This window comes from Loxodonta africana, chromosome 7, assembly GCF_030014295.1.
Source record: "Loxodonta africana isolate mLoxAfr1 chromosome 7, mLoxAfr1.hap2, whole genome shotgun sequence".
NCBI classification, from domain to species: Eukaryota; Metazoa; Chordata; class Mammalia; order Proboscidea; family Elephantidae; genus Loxodonta; species Loxodonta africana.
The window spans coordinates 81,393,208-81,400,708 of NC_087348.1; the positions used below are offsets into that span (position 1 = coordinate 81,393,208).

Genomic DNA, 7,501 nt, shown 5'->3' on the forward strand with positions numbered 1-7,501 from the left:
TCAAATGGGGTCAATCTGATCGGGGGTCAGAACTCTGAACAGCTGGTCACGTATCTGCTTTGTCTTGACTCCATACACAATGGGGTCCAGTGCAGGGGGAAAGAGCAAGTAGAGATTGGCAAGGATGACCTTGAAAGCAGAGGCAATGGGTGGCCCAAACCGCTGCATGGCCACAGAAAGAAAACCTCGTCCATAGAAGAAGAGGATGACACAGACATGGGCCGTGCATGTGCTGCCTGCTTTGCCACATGACTCAGGGGAAGAAAAATGCATCACAGTTCTCACAATCTTCCCATAGGAGTACGCAATAAAGGCCATGTCATCCACACCAAGAGAAATTGCCACAGCAAAGGCATAGAGGTTGTCCACAGTGGTGGCACCGCAGGCCAGCTTGACCACAGCCATATGCTCACAGTAGGTATAGGCAATTGTGTGTGAGCCACAGTAGGGAAGCTGATGGGCCAGGCTTGGAAACGAGATGGTCAAACCCACACCCCTCAGCACCATTGGCCTCCAGTCTTGGCAACAACAACTGGGTCAAGGATGGTTGCATAGCACAGAGGGTTACAAATGGCCACAAAGCAATCCAGGGCCATGGCCACCAGCACTCCTGACTCCATGGCAGAGAATGCGTGGATGAAGAACATCTGAGAAAGACAAGAATGGAAATTGATGGCTGTAGCACCAAACCAGAAAATGGCCAGCATCTTGGGCAGAGCAGAGAGGGAGAGGACTAGGTCAACAAAGGAGAGCATGGCAAGAAAGAAAAACATGGGTTGGTGAAGGCTGCGGTCTGTCTGAATGAGAAAAAGCAGGACACTATTCCCTATTACTGCAAGCAAGAACATGAAGCAAAAGGGAAGTGAGATCCAAATGTGGACAGCAGTCACCCCTGGGATGCCAGTCAAGAAGAAAGTATGTGGGAAGAGATGAGAATTATTCGAAAAAATCATGGTCATCCTTGCACTTAAAAAAAAAAAAAAAAAAAAGCCAAACCTGTTGCTATTGAGTCAATTCCAACTCACAGCAACCCTTTAGGACAGAGTAGAACTGCCCCAAAGGGTTTGCAAGGAGAGGCTGGTGAATATGAACAGCCAACTCTTTAGTTAGCAGCCAAACTCCACTGCAAAGAAAGGTAGGTTAGAGTCAAAAATATAGTGGTTGGAAGCTCACCATCATTACCACCAGTACAACCAATATCCCCAACAGTTCTCGGAAAATGGCTGAAAATAATTTTCAGTTTAGTCAGTATTTCTACAAGATCTTCAAAAGCAGAAGAGGCAATTCAACATGGTCTAGTGAAAAAATGCATTGGACAAGAAGTTGGGAAATCAACTCCCAGGATTAAATATCCTATTATACATGTGACTGTGGGCACCCACAAAACCAGATTCAAGTAGATACCCAGCAACTATTGTTAAATAAAATTCCTGCTCATCAGACTCGTATTCCCAGGGGCTGATGCTTGATTTAATCAACACTGACTTCAAGTGTTCTCCTAATCTTATCCCATGAATTTTCATTTGAAAATTCTAACCTCTGAGAAATTCCTTAATTTGGAAATATCCAACTCGTCCAGGCTTCACCTGATTGTCAGAGTTACAGAATAAATGATGCCTGGTGACTCCAACATTAACCAGGCTCTTCCTTGGATTATTCCCCATTCATTTCACAAATGCACGTCATGTTTCTCTGTCCAGTTTCTCAATGGTTGCCTCACTTCACCACCTGCATTATCTCCCTCTCCTTTGGGGTGCTCTGGTAGATGGCTAGGCACAAAATTCAGAGTTGTGGTGACCTGGAGAAGAAACAGAAGCTCGTGGTAAAAAACAATAATGTGAGGAATTCTAAATCACTGCCACCTTATTAAAAGCAGGAGAGAAAATGAGAAGATGTGTACTCAAGCTCCTCTTTTCAGGTTAACATACTAAGAAGTGTACAAAATTACTCACATCTCCAACATCTATTGTGCCAAGTAATATCATGAATTAGAAAAATGAGATCTAGAAAGAAGTAAATTGACCATGATTGCAGCTCTATTCAGTGACAGGAGAAGACCAGGCATCATATCCAATAACCCCCAAGCTAGGATATTATCATCCTCTCTGTTTTAGCAGTGGCTGTTGCAGATCTAAGGAAGAACATCAAGACCCTATGGCTAGAGTTGGGCAGCAAAGGATATCAAATAGCAGGGCTGATACAAAGTGATTCAGGGATTACATGTCTTCCCAAAATACTCCAACTCCTCCAGGACCACAATCCTCTAATGTGAGAAACAAACACAAGGACAGATAGATACCTTGGCCTAGAGTCTGAGAGGGCTTGGAGTGAAAGGGAAGTGATTCACTGTCCAGGCAGAAAAGGTGCAGCAAGGTTGACCTTAGAGCCTCCATTACATCAAGAAGAGGTCTCTAAGCATAAGGAAAGGGGCAGAAGTCAGCCAGGATGCATGGTCCAAGAAAGAAAAAACAGCACAGTTTTGAAATGGTTAAGGAAGTTTGCTTTTCTATCCAAGAGGCAACCATGTAATTATTTTGCATACCTTCAGTCACAGCTGCTAAGGAGCCTATGTGATGACAGCAGAAAGTGTGAGGCCTGGGAGGATGGGAGGTATGAGTGGACCTTGTAGTTCTAGTGACATGGAATAAACTCTGGACCAGGAGTTAAAGTCTTAGTTTCAGGGACTATTTCTGCCATATGTCATCTGTGCAACCTTCTGCAAAGCACTTAACTACTTCCAAGGCTTAGTTTTCTCACATGTAACATGAGTGTATTAAAACTTAACCTCACAAGATCATCGTGAGAATCAGATGAGATAAAATATGTGAAAATTCTTTATCAAATTTTAAAAGAAGGAAGAGTAGAAATATTGTAGCCACTGAATTATCAGAAATAAATGCTGCATTAGGAGCCATGGTTCAGAAAACAGAAATTTCAGTCATTAAGATACAACATATTTCATTTGGAAAAAGATGGCCAGATGCAGTCTTCTCATTAGTGAATGATGTATAATAGTAACCTGTAACAACCAAGCCAAAAATACCATATCCTTTCCCCACCTTGGTCCCATCTTCCCTTGCAATAACACATTGCATCCCTCAGCAGCACTAGGATGTGACTTGGGGAGGGGAGAAAGGTAAAGAAATGTGGTTCTACTGGTACAGGTACAACGGCAGCCACATTGACCAATGGAACAGAATTGAGAACCCAGATATAAATCCATCCATCTACAGTCACCTGATCTTGGACAAGGGACCAAAGTCCATCAAATGGAGAAAAGACAATCTTTTTAACAAATGGTGCTGACAAACCTGGATGTCCATCTGCAAAAAAATGAAACAGGACCCATACCTCACATCATACAAAAAAACTAATTCAAAATGGATCAAAGACCTAAATATAAAACCAAAAACTATAAAAACCATAGAAGGAAAAATAGGATCAACGCTAGAGGCCCTACCTAACACACAGTACTAACAGGATACAAACCATAACAAACAACACACAACCTCCAGAGGATAAGCTAGATAGTTGGTATCTTCTAAAAATTAAACACTTATGCTCATCAAAAGATTTCACCAAAAGAGTGAAAACAGAACCTACAGGCTGGGAAAAAATTTTGGCTATGTCAAATCCACAAAGTTCTAATATCTAAAATCTACAGGAAAATCCAACACCTCTACAAAAAAAGACAAATAATTCAATTAAAAAATGAGCAAATGATATGAACAGATATTTTACCAAAGAAGACATTCAAGCGGCTAACAGACACATGAGGAAATGGTCGAGATCAAGAGCCATTAGAGAAATGTAAATCAAAACAATGAGATACCATCTCACCCTGGCATTACTGGCACAAATCAAAGAAACAGAAAACGAAAGTTGGAGAGGCTGTGGGGAAATTGCAGCTCTTAGATACTGCTGGTAGGAATGCAAAATAGGACAACCATTTTGTAAAACAAAATGCTGTTTGCTTTAAAAGCTAGAAATAGAAATACCATACGATCCATGCCATATGACCTCATTCTTAGGAATATATCCTGGAGAAATAAGAGCCATCACACCAATAGACAAATGCACACCCGTGTTCATTGCAGCATTGTTCAAAATAGAAAAAAGTGGAAACAACATAGATGCCTATCAACAGATGAATAGATAAACTATAGAGTACTATGCATTGATAAAGAACAATGAAAAATATGCAAAGAATCTCACGGCATGGATGAATCTGGAGGGCATTATGCTGAGTAAAATAAAAATAAGCCAGTCTCAAAAGGACAAATATTGTATGAGACCACTACTGTAAAAACTCATGAAAATGTTTACACACAAAAAGAAACAATCTTTGATGATTACTAGGGAGAGGAGGGGTGGGGATGAGAAAACACTAAATAGACAATAGAGAAGTGATAACTTTGATGAAGGGTAAGACAGTACACAATACTGGGGAAGCCAGCACAACTGGTCCAAGACAAGGTCATGAAGCTCCATAGACATATGGAAACTCCCTGAGGGAACAAATAACTGGGCTGAGGGCTATGAGAACCATGGTCTCAGGGAACATCTGGATCAATTGGCATAATATAATTTATAAAGAAAATGTTCTACATTCTACTTTGATGGGCAGTGTCTGGGGTCTTAAAAGCTTGTGAGCAGCCAACTAAGATACTCCACTGGTCTCACCCCATCTGAAGCAAGGGAAAATGAATAAAATCAAAGACACAAAGGGAAAGCTTAGTCCAAATGACTAATGGACCACAAGTACTACAGCCTCCACCAAACTGAATCTAGCACAACTACATGGTGACCAGCTACCATCACCAACTACTCTGATCAGGGTCACAATAGAGGGTCCTGGACAGAACTGGAGAAAAATGTAGAACAAACAATAACTCACATAAAAAAAAAAAAAAAAAAAAAAACAGACTTTCTGGTCTGACAGAGACTGGAGAGATCCCAAGAGCATGGCCCCTGGACTTCCTATCAGCTCAGTAATAAAGTGACTCCTGAGGTTTACCCTTCAGCCAAAGATTAGACAGACCCATAACAAAACAAGACGAAATGGGCACAGCAGCCCAGGGGCAAGGAAGAGAAGACAAGAGGGGGCAGGAAATCTGGTAATAGGGAACCCAAGGGGAGATGGTTGACATGTTGTGGGGTTGGCAATCAATGTCAGAAAACAATATGCGTACTAAAAGCTTAAGTAGAAACTAGTTTTTTCTGTAAAACTTCATCTAAAGTACAATTAAAAAGAAGAAATGTGGCTCTAACCACCTGAGCACTTGCTTCAAATTACCCTCTAAGCAGCCCATCTTTAAGCCCCACACCACCATGCCTTGTGGGCCATAATGGTGTCTTCACAACTCTGTAAGAAACAGTTATATCTGGTGTCCCAACTATTCCCTCAGGAACCAGTAAATATTCCTCATTCTACCTTTTTGCCTCAAGGAACATTGTGACATGATAGGTATAGCTCCTCTACCTCTATTAGGGAAGTAAATAAAAGGAGATGAGGCCAATGGGTTGTCAGGTAAGGGGGGTCTAAAAACCTGATGAATCTGGAACTCAAGATTTAATTGCCTCTAGAAATGCTCCCCATCACTTACAATGTCGGCTTCAGAGAGGAACAGCCTTCCAAATAATCTACTGCTGATGCAGGACTAGAAGAATGTTTGCTGCTTTGGGGTGAGGAATTCTCACACACTCAATCCCACACACGTCTGCGTCCATATAAAAACAAAGTTCCAGATACAGCTTATGCAGTATTGTCTATATGACTGATTTTCCCTAGTTGCATTGAAAGTATGCAATTCTAGCCCAGACAGACTATCAAATTGTCCAGTTCTGGGAAGATCAGGAGAAAGTTAATTTGTGAATAAACCCTGTATGTAATCCTCTTCTTTGGGCCTACCCTTAGCAAATATTCACCAGAGATCTTCACTGATTTCCCTACAGGGGAATGAGAATTTAAGCTACCAGCCAAGTTCTAAGAATGGGGTGGTTAAGGGGCACCTTTTCAGGCATTGCCTGTAGAGACCCAGGATGAAGCTACTACCTAGGCTTCAATTAGTACCTCTCCTTTCTCTTCAAACAAAATTCTAACAAGTGTCTTCCTCTTATTAGAGCCCCCAGAGAACATCCTGAGCAGGGAATATTTTGAACTGTATGCTCCAGGTTGGCTTGTCAAGAAGAGAGCCAAGGCACTGCAGCCAGGAGCAAGGAGAGGCTTCCAGTCATGGGGAATAGAACCATCTTGGATTGATGACCCAGAAAGATCTGATCCAGGTAAGGTGAAGGAGAAGACAGGAGCTAGGAATAGGCATCCCCAGGACCGACACAGAACATTACCATAGAAGACCTCAAGTAAGATAGGTGGAACAAGAGAGGAAAGGTGGAGCATTAATTAGAAAGTAGAACAAGGCTGGAGAAAACGGAAAATGTCTCCTGTGCCTATATTTGAAATGATAGGTAGAAGACCAGGCCAAGACTGGAGCTATGACCTGCAGGTATTGCCATTCACATATTATCTGAACTTGGTAAAAATTACTCACCAACTCTGGCCCTTCTTAAGTAACCACTTGACATTTGACCCTCAACTCAATAAGCAAAACAACTCCTGACAATGCTGCCAGATTAATCCACGGGAGGACATTAAAGACTATGAAGAATCTAATCTTTACATTGGGTGAAAAAGTATGGGAAAAGCTTAATGTGTTCATCTTCAGAGAAGAAGACTTGAGATGTCATGCATGATTCTTCATGTATTCTTCAAATTCAGGAAGAAATTCCCTGTGGGGAAAAATAATGTTTTATGAAGCAAAAGAAAAAACAAGAACAGATGAAATTTATACCTCAGGACTTAGTTAGACCTGTGTGTTTTGAGAATGATAATCTCTTGTCAGAAAAAGAGAGATCAACACAGGCTATATTGGAAGGCACTAGCACAGGTTAGATTGGTATGGCCAGTACCCAGATTCAGATCATCCACTGAGGAGCAGCAGCTGCTAAGGGTACTAACCCAGTTCTAGAGGAAGAAAGGCATAAAGACTCAGTAAACACGAGATCTATAATAACGAAAGAAAAGAAAGGAAAATCCGCAAACAAAAAGAACTCAGCACGGGAAAGTAACAGGAACAAAGAAAATGTCTGCACCCTCCCAGAAAAGCACAACAATATCACAGCAATAAACTCATACCTATCAATGAAGCCCTGGTAGCACACTGGTTAAGAGTTCAGCTGCTAACCAAAGGGTCAGCAGTTCAAATCCACCAGCCACTCCTTGGAAACCCTATGGGGTGGTTCTACTCTGTTCTATAGGTGTGCTATGAGTCAGAATTGACTCAACGGCAACAGAAGATCAATAACCACACTGAATGTAAATGGTTTAAATGCACCCATAAAAAGACAGAGAGTGGCGGGATAGATTAAAAAACATGACCCATCAATATCCTATCTACAAGAGACACACATTAGGCACAAAGACACTGTTATACTACAAATC

At 41.5% G+C, this 7,501-nt stretch overlaps 1 pseudogene; it reads right to left on the bottom strand.

Moving 5' to 3' along the window:
• Nucleotides 1-988, bottom strand: LOC135232167 (olfactory receptor 52N2-like; annotated as a pseudogene).
• Between the last annotated feature and the right edge of the window lie 6,513 nt (nucleotides 989-7,501).